This window comes from Eulemur rufifrons, chromosome 3, assembly GCF_041146395.1.
Source record: "Eulemur rufifrons isolate Redbay chromosome 3, OSU_ERuf_1, whole genome shotgun sequence".
Taxonomy (NCBI): Eukaryota; Metazoa; Chordata; class Mammalia; order Primates; family Lemuridae; genus Eulemur; species Eulemur rufifrons.
In genome coordinates, this window is record NC_090985.1 from 81,504,593 (window position 1) to 81,517,974 (window position 13,382).

The 13,382-nt window shown below is 33.7% G+C and overlaps 1 protein-coding gene across 7 annotated transcripts in view; it reads left to right on the plus strand.

Moving 5' to 3' along the window:
• STAU2 (staufen double-stranded RNA binding protein 2) overlaps positions 1 to 13,382 on the plus strand; it is a 291,848-nt gene that overhangs the window by 16,623 nt on the left and 261,843 nt on the right. The gene's annotated exons all lie outside the window — the stretch shown is intronic.

Below are 13,382 nucleotides of genomic sequence, written 5' to 3' on the forward strand. Positions count from 1 at the left end.
AATGCATTTAATATACCTAACCTACTGAGCATCATTGCTTAGCCTCGTCTGCCTTAAACATGCTCAGACTACTTACATTAGCCTATAGTTGGACAAAATAACACAGTCTGTTTTATAATAAAGTGTTGAGTATGTCATATAATTTATTGAATACTGTATTGAAAGTAAAAACAGAAGTGTTGTGTGGGTACTCAAAGCATAGTTTCTGCTAAATACATATTGCTTTTCCACCATCATAAAGCCGAAAAATCATAAATTGAACTGTCTTAAGTTGGGGACTGTCTGTATATGATGTTTACAAGAAACTCACTTTAAACAGAAAGACAAAGATAAACATACAAGCATGAATGGGGACTTCTGCATCTGGGGTATAACAGGGACCATGTTTATTTTCTTCTTGAAACAATCCCACCCCTCCCCACAAAAAAGACAAAGTATGTGGAAACAACGGTTCTGAAGACATTGAATAGCAGGCAGTGAAGGTCCGTGATTCCCAAGATCTGAGAAACAAAAAAAGTGAGCTCTATTCTACAGTTGTCCCAGCCTACTGCATTAAGAGATTTTCAAGCATGTGGCATAGGGAGTAAAAGCTGAGGCATGGAGCCTAGCAGACTCCCTAAGTTGAGGAGATGCTGCTGCTGTGGAGCCAGCTAGCCAATTATAAAGGCAAGGCTTGAAAGGAATAAACTGTTTCTAAATTACTTAACTGTATCCCAGAACAAAGTCCAAGACCATTTATAGACATGAGAAATATCTAATAAGCAATAAGATACAATTCGCAATGTATATCATTCAGTCAAAGATTACCATGTATGCAAAGAAGCATGAAAATATGACCCATAATGAGAATAATAATCAATCAACATCAACACAGAACTGATATAGATGATAGAGTCAGCAGAGCACATTAAAATCAGCTATTATAACTGTCTTCCACATGTTCAAAAAAGTTAGAGATATAGAAGATACAAAAATTCCCATATTAAACTTGTAAAGATGAAAGCTACATCTAAGATGACAAATATACTGGATAAGATTAATGACAACTTAGACATTGCAGGAAAAATGATTAATGAACTTGAAGGTATAGCAATAGAAACCATCCAGAATGAAACAGAGAAAAAAGGAAAAATATAGAAAGTATCAGTGAGCTGTGGGATGCCTTTAAGCAGCCACATATACAAGTAATTATAGTTCCCAGAGAAGGCAGTGTACAGAAAAATATATTTTAAGAAATAATAGGGCTGGGCGTGGTAGCTCATGCCTGTAATCCTAGCACTCTGGGAGGCCGAGGCGGACGGATTGTTTGAGCTCAGGAGTTCGAGACCAGCCTGAGCGAGAAAGAGACCCCGTCTCTACTAAAAAGAGAAAGAAATTATCTGGACAACTGAAAATATATATAGAGAAAATTAAGTGGGCATGATGGCACATATCTGTAGTCCCAGCTACTCGGGAGGCTGAGGCAGGAGGATCTCTTAAGCCCAGGAGTTTGAGGTTGCTGTGAGCTAGGCTGACGCCACAGCACTCTAGCCCGGGCAACACAGGGAGACTCTGTCTCAAGAAAAAAAAAAAAAAAAAATAAATAGCTGAAACCTTTTTAGCTTTAATAAAACTTACAGATCAAAAGTTCAATGAATTTTAAGTGTAAGACACATAAAGAAAACTACCCCAAGGTACAGCAGGTCCTCAAAAATGTTGTTTCATTCAATGCCATCTCATTATAACATTGATGAGAAAAAAATGTGATTCCTGGCTGGGGCTGTTGTCTGTGTGGAGTTTGCCTGTTCTCCTCATGTCTGCACGGGTTTTTTCTGGGTCCTCTGGTTTTCACCCACATCCCAGAGATGTGCATATTAGGTTAACTGACATGTCTGAATTGTCTTAGCATGAGTGAGGTATGGGTGTTGCTGTGAGTGTGCCCTGGGATAGAATGGTGTCCTTTCTGGATTGGTTCCCTTCTTGCACCCTAAGCTGCTGGGATAAGCTCTGGCCACCTGTGACCCTGAAGTGGAATATTTGGGTAGATAATTACTTTGTTATTATTAATCTTTCTTTATGTATAGCTCACTTTTATTTTAATGTTTCATATCAGAAATTTGGTGATGTTTTTGTGACCAGAAATAAGCCACAGGAACTTGACTCTTGTTTATATCAATTAGCCTATGGTAAAATGCTTTTGTTATACTTTGTTTCACTTAAAGTCACAGTTTCTAAGAACCTATCATGGCGTTAAGGGAGGACTCACTGTACATTATAACTAAATTGCTGAATGCAAGTGATAAAGAGAAAATCTTAAAAACAGGAAAAAAAGACATGGTCATGTTATGTGCAAAGGAACAAAGAAAAAATGATAATAGATTTCTTATCAGAAACAATATAAGCTAGAAAACAATGGAGAAGCATCTTTAGAGTACTGAAAGATGAAAATTATCAACCTAGAATACTGTATCCGACAAAAATATATTTTGGAAACAAAGATGAGATAAAGACATTTTCAAACACGCAAAAGCTGAAGGAATCCATTACTAACACTCCCCCTCTAGAACAAAATTTTAAACTAGTCCTTTAGACAGCAGGAAAATGATACCAGATGAAATACAGATTTACATGAAAGAACAACAGCAGAAATGATAACTACTTGGGTAAATATGTAAGATTTTTTTTTCTTAGTAGTTAAATCTCTTTAAAAGATAATTGTTCAAAGCAAAAAATTAATAAACTATTAATAAGCTATATCCATATACTTTTATAGCATATATAAAAGTAAAATGCATGATAATAAAGATGGGGGAGAAATGGAAGTATACTATTATAAGATTTTTATGCTCTGTGTGAGGTGGTATAATATCATTTGACTGTGATAAGTTGAGATGTATACTGTAAAGCTTAGAGCAGCCACTAAAAAAGCAAAACAGAGTTATAACTAATAAGCCAAAAAAAATTTAGATAAAATGTAATCATGCAAAATAATCCAATAGAAGCCAAGAAAAGATGAAAAAGGGAACAAAGACCAAATGGGACAAATATGAAACAAATAGAAAGATGATAGAATGAGACCTAACCATTTGAATAATCACCTTAAGTGTGAATAATTTAAACATCCCAATATAAAGGCCAAGATTGTCAGATTGGATATAAAAGTGAGAGCCACCTATATTATATGCTTGCCTATAAGAAATACTTTAAATGTAAACACAAATAGGTTAAAAATAAGAATGGAAAAAGATATAACATGGTAACCCTGTCAAAAGAAACTTGGAGTGGTCATATTAATATCACACAAAGTAGATTTCAGAGCAAGGAATATTACCAAGGATAAAGAAGGTCATTTCATTCATAATGATAAAGGGGTCAGTTAATTAAGGGGATATAACAATGCTGCATGTTTATGTACACTTGAGTAACACTGCTAACCAACTTGACCTGATTGCTTTTGTAGAACACTTCACCTAAGAAGAGAATACACATTTGTTCACAGGTTTATATGAAACATTTACAAAAATAAATTATATCTGGGCAAGTCCAAATGAATTCAAAAGGATTCAGATAATAAAAAAATTAATTACAATGAAATTAGAAATCATTAGCAGAAAAATCCTTGGAAAATCTCCAAATATTTGGAAATTAAATAACATTTGTAAGTAGTCCATGAGTAAAAAAAGAAATGAAAACGGGAATTAGAAAGTATTTTAAACTAAATAACTATGGCAATCCCACATATTAGAACAACGATTCCCAACCTTTTTGCCACCAGGGACTGGTTTCATAGAAGACAATTATTCCACTGACCAGGGGTGGGGGTGGGATGGTAACATGCTTACTTGCCACTGTCAAGCCTGCCACCAGATGCAGCTTAATTGTCATTTGCCACTCACTGATAGGGCTTTTTTTTTTTTTTTTTTTGATACATCAATATTTAATTATAGGTATTCTCTGGTAGGGCTTTGATATGAGTCTGCAAGCAATTGATTTATTATGGTCTCTGTGCAGTCAAACCTCTTTGCTAATGACAGTCTATCTGTCAGCTATCTGTCAGTCTATCTGACAGTCTATCTGACAGTCTATCTGAAGCAGCTACTCCATAGCTTCACTGCTTCAGCTCCACCTCAGATCATCAGGCGTTAGATTCTCATGGAGAGTGCACAACCTAGATCCCTCACATGTGCAGTTTACAGTAGGATTTGTGCTCCTATGAGAATCTAATGCTGCCACTGATGTGACAGGAGGTGGAGCTCAGGCGGTGATGTGAGTGGTGGGGAGTGGCTGTAAATACTGAGGAAGCTTTGCTCCCTTGTCTGCTGCTCACTTCCTGCTGTGTGGCCCGGTTCCTAACAGGCCACAGACCCATCCTGGTCCACGACTGAGAGGCATTGGGGACCCTGGGGACCACAGTGTTAGAAGATGTCACTAAGACAGTACATAAGGGGAAATTTATAGCACTAAATATCTATATTATAAAAGAAGAAAGATCTTAAATAAATGACTTTAGCTTCCATCTTAAGAAACTAGAATAAGAAGAACAAATTAATCCCAAAGGAAGCTGAAGAAAATAGGTAACCTGAATAGCTCTTTATGTGTTAAAGAAATAGAAATTGTAGTTAAAAATATTCTCACAAAGAAAACTCCAGGTCCAGGTAGTTTCACTGGTGAATTATACCAAACATTTATGGAAAAAATAATGTCGATTTTGTAGAACATTTTCAAAAATATTGATGTGAAGGGAATATTTTCCAAGGTTTATGGTGCCAACAATACTGGGATACCAGAAGTAAACAAATATATTATAAGAAACCTGTAGACCAATATGTCTTACAAATAGAATTGCCAAAATCTAAATTAAGTTTTAGCAAATCTAATTGAATAGTATATTAAAAGGACAATATGTCACGACCATGTGGGGTTTATCTCAGAAATGTGAGGTTGGTTAAATATTCAAAAAAATCAACAATGTAACTTACCATATTAACAAACTAAAATGTAAAAATCACATGATTATCTCAATAAATGTAGAAAAATCATTTGATAAAATCCAATATCCATTATTGATAAAAGCTGTCAGCAAGCTAGGAATGGAAGTGAACTTCCTCAGTCTATTAATGTGCATCTATGAAAAACCTCATTAGCTGACATTGTAGTTACTGGTGAAAAACCGAGCACTTTTTAAAAAAAAATTAAAAGCAAAACAGAGATGCTCACTTTCACCAGCTCTATTCAGCATTGCCCTGAAGGTTCTAGGTAGGGCCATTAGGCAAGAGAAGGAAATAAGTGGCATTCAGATTAGAAAGGAAGAAATAATTCACAGGTCACTGGATTTTCTCTGTAGAAAATCTGAAGTAATTCTACTAGAACTAATGAATGCGTGTAGAAGGTTGCAGGATATAAGAGCAGTATACAAAGATCAGTCGTGTTTCTATACATTAGCAAGGAACAGAAATTAAAATAGAATGCTATTTTCTATAGCATCAAAATTATTAACTACTTAGGGATAAGTCTAACAAAATATTTTAAAGAAAAATGAGAACTATAAAATATTGCTGCAAGAAATTAAAGGATACTTAAATAATTTGAGAGATATAGTTGATCATCATTATTCATGGATTCTTTATTTGCAAATTAGCCTACTTACTAAAATTTTTTTGTAACTCCAAAATCAGTGCTTGTGGCACTTTTGTGGTCATTTGAGGATACTTGAAGAGGGGCAAAAAATTGGAGTCACCCAAGGCACACATTCCCAACCGAGATTGAACAAGGCAGTGACACTCTGCTTTCTTGTTTCAGGTTTCATATACTGTAAGCAAGTGGCCCTTTCTTGGTTTATTTAGCGCCACAAATTTTGCATGTTTGTGCTTTTTGTTGGTTATTTCTCTGTTTAAAATGGCCCCCAAGCATAGTGCTTAAGTGCTGTATGGTGTTTCTAAGTACAAGGAGGCTCCAGTGTGTCTCATGGAGAAAATACATGTCTTAGATAATCTTCATTCAGGTAGGAGTTACAGTGCTGTTGGACCTGAGTTCAATGTTAATGAATCAACAAAACATATTAATAATATATATTAAATAAGGGTCTTTAAACAGAAACATACACAAAACAAGGTTATGTATTGATCAGTTGACAAAAATGTGACCAGAGGCTTACAGGAACCCTGTATTTCCCCTGGGAGCAATGGTCCAGTATTTGCTAATTCATCTAACTATCACTGCGTATCATCTTATTTATTTTTATTTTATTTTTAAAATTTTTTGTAGTGATGAGGCCTCGCTGTGTTGCCCAGGCTGATCTCGAACTCCTGGCCTCAAGCGATTCTCCTGCCTTGGCTTCACAAAGTGCTAGGATTACAGGTGTGAGCCACTGAACTCAGCTGATATATCATATTAATAAGGAGAATTGACTGTATATCCTGTTCCTGTGTTCTAAGACTCAACTCTATTAAAATGTTGATTTCCACCAAATTACAGTTTCAAGAGAATTATACTCCAATCTTTGCAGGCTTTTTTGGTGGAAATGAACAGGTGATTCTAAAATTTATATGAAAATTCAAGAGCTTAGAGTAGCCAAAACAATTGTGAAAAAGAATAATGTGGGGAGCTAACACTACCTAATTTCAAGAATTATAAAGCTATAGTAAAAGTAGGTAATTCAATGAAACAGAATAGGTAGTCCAGAAATAAACACACTGTTTATTGAGATAACTGAGTTTTTGACAAAGCCATAATAGCAACATAGTGGAAGAATGGTAGCCTTTTCCACAATGGTGCCAAATATTTGGATATTGATATACAAAAAAATGAACTTGTATTTATACCTTGTGCCATATACAAAAGTTAACTCAAAATGGCTTATGGACTTAATTGTAAAACCTAACACTACAATGCTTCTAGAAGAAAACATAGGAAGAAATTTTTGAGAACTCAATTAGGTAATGCTTTCTTAGATGCAACATCAAAAAGACAATCTATAAAAGAACAAATTGATAAATTAGACTTTATCTTAAAATCTGTTTTTCAAAAGACACTGGTAAGAGAATAAAGAGAGAAGCCACAGATTGGGAGAAAATGTTTGCCAAGCATATATCTGATCAATAACTTTTATCTAGGATATATAGAGAACTCTTCAAATTTAGCAATAAGGAAAGAAATACACCAATTAAAAAATGGGTAAAATATTTGGATAGACACCTCACTGCAGGAGATATACAGATGGCATATAAGCAAATGAAAAGATGTTCAACGTCATTAGTCATTCGGGAAATGCAAATTAAAACCACAATAAGATACCATTATATACCTTCTAGAATGGCTGAAGTTAAGAAGTTGGGCTACACTAAATGTTGGTAAAGACACGCTATGTTTTTCCAGTGTTTAAATCTCAAGATAGCTTTGTTGGAAAAGTTGGAGATTGTGGACATGACATGGCCTGCTTTGAGTGAGATCCTTGAGCATCTTTTTTCTCTTTTTCAGAACCATGGTGGCACTGTGAAAACCATAGCAATTAGAGTTTATGACCTTTATACTATGAACTATTTCCTTCTTTTGGAATGGCTTTGTAAAATAATTTTTAAATGTAAAAGTTGTACATTCTATACATGTAAAAGAATACAGTAATTCAAAAGAAAAAGTGAGAATCCCTCCCAAATCCACTTCTCCTTTAGTACATGCACATGTTTTACTTAAAGAAGGTAAAAATACGATCAGACAATAAACTGCTATAATTTTTTCATCAAGTATTTTGCAGTGTTTTCCCATGTCAGTACATAAACACTGTACCTCTGTACCTCTTTCTCTTTTCAAAGCTGCATAGTCCATGTAGTTTATTTAACTAAGCCTTTAATGATGGACAGATATTTAGCTTGCTTATAGTATTAATATCTAGCTGTAGAATTGCTGTTTTAAAGATAGGTACAATTGAAACTTCAATCAATGTTGCCCATCAAAAAGTTTGTACTAATTTATGTTTGTACCAATAGAATTCACACCCATTTCTGCACATTCTTGCCAATAGTTATATATGATCACTTAAAGAAAATCTTTATCAGTCTAATAGGGAAAAATTGTATCTCACCGGAATTTGAATTTTTATTTCTCTAATATTTTGAACAGATGTTTACTCAATAAATTATGTTATATGAATTAATTTTGTGTACATTTGTACTTTTTGCTCTTGGTCTTTAAAGAATTGATTTGTATTATCTTCATATCCTATGGATGTTAACATTGTCTTCACATGTTGCAAGTATTTCTCCCCCAGCTTATAGACTTTTTTAGTGCCATTAATGGTATGTTTTGCTTTACTAAAGTTTTACATTTTTATGTTAACTGTCAAATTTTTGCTTTGTGCTTCTAGCTTTCTTTCCTTATCTAGAAAGGCCTTCTGTGTTATAGGACTATACAGATATTTATTTAGCCAAGTTTTCTTGTGTTTTTTGTGATGTTTTTGTATTTTAATACTTCTAAGATTTATTTTTGTGTTTATGTGAGATAGGAGGTTAAATTTTTTCCTAACAGTTATGATAGAGCAGTTTGATGCCTGGGTAGTTCATTGGTGATTTTGCTTGGACAGGGTCTAATTTGAAAATACAAGGTGGTAGTTATAGCTGTGGACAGATAGTCACATTTCTTCTAGAAGGCAAGAGCCCATGAAAGGTTCCTTTGTTTTTTTGACTTTTTTCTTTCTTTTTATTTTACTTGGGAATTAGGATGATTCCCTACAATAGCAGAGAATATGGAAAGGGGAGGCAGGAAAGAGACATAGAAACTGTGTCCAAATAATTTTTGGGACTGGTGATGGAAGTGGATTCTGTGGAGCAATTTGCCTTGCCAAGTGAGGTGGACTATGACTTTACTAGCAACAGCTCTCTCTGCAATGCAGCTACTTTCTAAGTTCTGGTTTAGGAAACTTTTGGTGTTATAGTGAATTCAGGTCACGTAGTTTTTTTTGCTGTTTTCTCCCATGTGTTTTATATTCTGCCAGTAGTCTAGTTGCATATGCCAGAATATTATGTGTTTTATGTGTTTTCTCCTGTGTTGTGCTCTGAAAAGCTTGGACTGTTTTTCTCTCATCTTCCTTTCTGACCTTGATGAATTCCTACTTTAATCTAATCACCACCTCTTAAAATCTGTCTTTCCATACCCCCTTTGCCTAAGGAGTTTTTGTGAATTTTAGTAACAGCCTTATTATAGCACTTACACTGTAATTTTATTGTGTTTGTTTATTGCATGTGTCTGTTTCTTTTATCGGACTGTGTGCTCCTTTGGTGACAGATTTTCCTTGTTCATTGAAAACTGTGAGCTACATTATTTTGATATAGTTTGAAGACTCAAGGCCCAGAGAGTCCAGGACATACGATAAAGATATAAAAATAGAGTATATCCAAAATATAGAGCATACTATATACATATTATGGATATGTAGATACTGTGATTACAAATATCTTTATTTTACCAGTATTACTTATCAAAGTTCTGAGTTACATGTAATCAAATTTCATAGCAACCAGGGTGGAATATTTCTTAACACACATATGAGAAATGTTTAATGTAATTTATATCACATTTGGGAATTTTTCAGCAGAAACAAACTTATGGAGTTATAATAAGTCAAATGGAAAAAATAACAACAAATACATACTTTTCACAGGATACTAAAGAAATATATTTGTATAAATAAATCAATTTACCCTGACAGAACATTTTAACTCAGAATATTTTCACTTAGCCAAAACTCTCTGAAAAGAGTTTATAAAACAATATCACTTTTAATATTTGACGATAGTATGTTTTAGCAACTAATTGTTTATAATCACAGTAGTGGATTCTTAATCATTGTTAACAGTGTCTTATATCTTCACTTTCAATCCATGTAATCATTCAGTGAGATTAAAATAACTTTTTTTTTTTTTTTTGAGATAAGATCTCACTCTGTTGCCCTGGCTAGAGTGCAGTGGTGTGATCATAGGTCACTGCAACCTCAAACTCCTGGGCTCCAGTGATCCTCTTGCCTCAGCCTCCCCACTAGCTAGGACTACTGGCTGGTGCCTATTTTTTGTAGAGACGGGGTCTTGCCCTTGCTCAGGCTGGTCTCGAACTCCTGGACTCAAACAATCCTCCCACCTCTGCCTCCCAGAGTGCTAGGATTACAGGCGTGAACCACCATGCCTGGCCAAAAACAACTATTTCCTCTATTTTAAACTATGGGAAAGTGAGATTTAAGTACTTTCTCAAGGTCACATGGATATTAGTAAGTGGCAGAGATACCTAAAACAGGCTCTTAACTATCATCTGGTAGTTGCTCTTTCAAAATGGCAAAGTTAAGACTGTGATTGTGAAATCCATTATCATTAATTTTATTTCCTTCTAAGTAGGCTTCTATTCTGGCCACCAAATTGTCTTGAAGCCTATATCAAAATATCTTTAGTGATGACATTCATAGGTCTCTTGAAAATGTATGCCTGTGTAAAATTATATGTATTTCTCACTTTTTATACTGTTCACTTTTCTAAAAAGTTGTATATAAATTAAGTTTATGTATTTTATGGACCAGTTTGTTTTTTGTAGATGATCTATCTAAATTTTGGTGTAATTTAAAAATTATTGCTGTATCATGAACTCTGTCAAGTAGTTAATACTAGTAAGATTTCTGATCAAAGAAAGGAACAGCTATTTTATATAAAATTTTAATCATTTTATAAAATAAAGCATGACAACTATGACCATTTTCTGATTTATCAACTTTAAACATTTGGATTTTAAATATGAAGCTTCATCAGAATGGCATCTTATACACCTCACACCAAAACTTCAATCACACATTAAAATGTTTTATTGGCTTCATGTTACTTTTATGAAGCAGAAAATCAAGATTGATGGAATAAAATTTTATACCATGTTAGTTAATACTTTCCTTTTAAAGGATTGAGATCAGGTTTTCTTACTAAATAAGGCTCACAGAACTATAAACAAACCATTTAAATCACTTTTTAATATGTTTAAAACCTATGCTATTAAAATTTTCATACTATAAAATTTTCAAACTATAAAATTTTCAAATTATGCTTGCTATGCTCCTAATATTTTTTGCATTGTTAACAGATGAATGGGCAGCATTACTGGATTGTGAAAATGGCATAGTAGCAATATAAATGCTATTTCAATGTTAGGCAAAATTAGCTGATTTTTATCAGACTTTAATATTTTTTCATTTGAAACAAATTGTCATGCTGCTTTTGCTTTTTGATATTAAATTAGCTATGCTAACTGTTGCACTTGAGTGTTTCATGCCGTTGTATGCAGAAACCAAAATTAATTATAGCCTCAAGTTACCTTGTATTTTCTATAATGACTGACTTAATTGAACGGCACATTTTATAAAATGTTTATTTGCATGTAGACAATGGAATAAGCAAAATGCAGGTTTCCTCAAACTTCTCCTGACTTTTGTCTTTTTTGTACTGTCACAAAAAGTAATAATTACTAGTTTTGTGGGGGTTTGCAAGCCACTCATAATGGCTTAATTGTAAAATCAACTGTTAGCTGTATTGGTCCTACAACTGGTTGTTTAGATTCTCTTTAATTATGCCTTATCAGGTATTTATGTAGTTCTCTTATAACATGGTTTCTTAATCATAATGGTCAAGTCATTGTATCAAATTATTGGGCCTGTTAAGAGTACTAGAAATTTAAAAGAATATTATTTTCAACATTAAACTTGGCATAGAAAGTTTGTAGACTAAGTTCCTAAAACCAGCTATTTTCATTCATTTTATGTATTCTCATTGTGACTATAGGTTAACTGAGCAGGAAGTAATCCACTTGCATGTTTTATGCTTAGATTTTAAAATATTTTTTGGCATTGATTAATGGGAGATGAAAGAAAAATTAAAAAGCAGTTAAATGTGTCTATAAATGAGATGAAGGAAAAATATAGGATAAAATAATATATTAGAAAAATATTCTGAAGCTGTAATAATGTCTTACATTTGTGATACAGTTTAGAAAACATACCATACATTTAAAAATCTTAACCTCACAACAACCTTGGGAGTTAAATAGGATAGGTTTACCCTCATTTTATAGAAGGCTTAGTGAGTTTAAATAAAATCATTAAGACCTTGAAGATTAGGGTAGGATTTCCTAAAAAAGACATAAAAAGCACAAACTGTAAAAGAAAAGATTGATAACTATAACACAAAATAATTAATTTAAAAAAATGACAGAAACAGTTCACAGAAAAGGAAACCCAAATGATTTGTAGCATAAGAGAAGATGGTTAGCCTTACTAGTAATCTGGGAATGCAAATTAATAATAGTGGGGAAAAACATCCCCAAAACAATAGTGGGATTCCATTTTTCAAACATCAAATTATCAAAAATTTAAATAACTGACCATATTCCATGTTTTCAAGTTTGAGGAGAAATGGTAATTCCAGGGGAAGGTCATTTGGTACAGTCATTCTGAGAGCCATTTGGCAGCCTATTCTTCCTTGTAAGAGACAAGAATTGGAAACAACTTAAATGTCTCTCAGTAGAGGAGTAGACTAAAAAACTGGTATGATATTGTAATAGAAATTCCGTAGCAATTAAAAGTAATGTAACGGATCAATATAAGTTATTAAATCTCAAAACCCTACTGAAGAATGAAGAAAGTAAATTGTGAAATATGTTTATTATAATACTATTTATGTGAATACAAAACCATGTATATCAAGACCATGTATTTTTTTTATGAATATGCATGTATGCATATAAGTGTATTTAAAAATATCCTAAAGGGGGACATATTTTAAATTCATGTAGTGGTAAACTCTAGAAAAAATAAAGGGAACTTAACTGGAATGGAATACTGCCTTTTTTTTTTTTTTTTAAAGTAAGAGTTAAAGCAAACATGGAAAATGTTAACAAATTCTGGGTATTAGGTACATGGAACATTTGTTAAATTATTGTTTCTTCTTTAAAAATTTCTTTCAAAAAAAAAAAAGAGGCCGGGCGCGGTGGCTCACGCCTGTAATCCTAGCACTCTGGGAGGCCCAGGCGGGTGGATCGCTCAAGGTCAGGAGTTCGAGACCAGCCTGAGCAAGAGCGAGACCCCGTCTCTACTAAAAATAGAAAGAAATTATACGGACAACTAAAAATATATATAGAAAAATTAGCCGGGCATAGTGGCGCATGCCTGTAGTCCCAGCTACTCGGGAGGCTGAGGCAGTAGGCTCGCTGAAGCCGAGGAGTCTGAGGTTGCTGTGAGCTAAGCTGATGCCACGGCACTCACTCTAGCCTGGGCAACAAAGTGAGACTCTGTCTCAAAAAAAAAAAAAAAAAAAGAAAAGAAAAGAAAAGGAAGTTTAATTTGCTTAGGGTTACCAAAAAATAGTAGTTGGAAGAGCTAGTACTTAAAA